The following is a 1723-nucleotide window of genomic DNA, read 5'->3' as shown; positions in this document are numbered from 1 at the left end:
GGAAGGAGAAAATACGAACTCCAGAAGGAATAGAATCTCAAGGATACCTGAGTGAGTGGGGGCGAATGGGGGAGATCCGAAAACGGGCCAGCCCAGGACAGGCAGGGGAGGTAAGATCCCCAGCCCAACGTGGCGCAAGCGCTCAGCGCCCGAGAGACAAAGGGAAGAGACAGAGTCAGAACACGCTCATAGAACTGTCTCTGGGGAAGAGGTATAGAACGCTTGGCTGCGCTTGGAGACAGAAACCCACTCCATAGATAACTGCTGGGTAGCCGGAATCCCGAAATGGGGTGGCGCAAGAGAAGGAATAGCCTCCAGCCCTAAGCCATCTCGGCGGGGAATCAGAGGCGTCTGTGGCTGTGAGAAGCAGCTGCGCTGGGAAGGCGCGCTCCCCAGCGGGAAGCGGCCGGAGCAGCAACTGCACCAGGTGCGAGCAATTCGAACTTGGTTTTGGGAACGGGACCATGGACCGCATTTCCATGGCACACCTCGCCCCCTGCACGGACTGCGCGAATCCCGGGTCCCCACCGGGAAAAAATAGGGCGCACACCTACGTGACCCCCAACAAAGAGTAGGTGGCAGGTGGAGGCCCGGGCGCACGCTTAGACTGTAGGAGCTCCCAGCTCATTTCCAGCAGCACACAGCATCTTGAGCAAAGCTATCGGAAACTAAGAGAGACTCGGTTTTTGGCTTTTTGTTTTTTTCCTTTCCGCCATTGCAATCACGATCCTGACTGGGGGTGGGGATTCTGCAATTGAGTCCCTGAAGGTGCGCACTTCACCTCCTGCTGCTCATTTCGCCTCAGGCAAGGGCAGAGCCTCTGAGAACAGACTCCAAGACTTACCACATCAAACCAAGCCTATCCACCAGGGGAGCTGCTGCTTGCTTTTTTGTTTTTGTTTTTTTTGTTTTCTTTTTTTTGTTGTTGTTTGTTTCTTTAATATATAAAATTTTTTTTCTTCACTAGTTTCGTACTTAGTTCTTTGTCATTATTACCTTTTAATTCCTTTTTCTTTACTCAATTCCTTTAAATTTTACTCCTTATATTCCTTTCTCCTTTCTTCCTTACTTTTTCACCTTCTTGAAACCCAGATATATTCTCCTGTATCTCATCCTTACCTCTCCCCTAAACTGGTCATACACTTTTAAACGGTCTACTGTCCTTTGTTGTCTCAGACCCCCTTTTATATATTTTTTTCCTCTTTCTGTTTTCTTTTTATTTTCTCTTCTTCTCCTCTTTTCCCTCCCATTTTCTTTCTTTTCTTTCCCCCCTGTAATGTGTTTCTTTGTTTGATTTGTCTGTGTGTATATGTGCTTCTGTTCCCTCTGTGTTTGTCAGTCTGTTTTCCTTCATAGGACTACACCAAGAAACAAGCCAAAGTGTGCAAGAAGGCGAGTCCCAAATATTGCAGAGTAGGGAAATAAAATACTCACAGGCACAACAAGGGAAACTGAGAGATATCATTAAGAGAATATCTCCTGAAATGGCAGACCCCGGACAGTCAATAAGCCTCCTTAAACAGAGAAATACTAATAGGTGCACAGAGCCCAACGAGCTTTCTAAAGGTGACAAGAGACAGAAAACTAGCAAAAATGACAAAACGAAGAATCTCTCTCTTGAAGAACTTTTAGAGGGAAGTCACAGCCACAGAACTGCTCAAGGCAGATCTAGACAACATTTCAGATCAAGAATTTAAAAAGCTAGTCATAAGATTAATCGCTG

The sequence above is a fragment of the Suricata suricatta genome, chromosome X (genome assembly GCF_006229205.1).
Source record: "Suricata suricatta isolate VVHF042 chromosome X, meerkat_22Aug2017_6uvM2_HiC, whole genome shotgun sequence".
In the NCBI taxonomy this organism is placed as follows: domain Eukaryota; kingdom Metazoa; phylum Chordata; class Mammalia; order Carnivora; family Herpestidae; genus Suricata; species Suricata suricatta.
Note: the sequence above shows the minus strand (reverse complement) of the source record.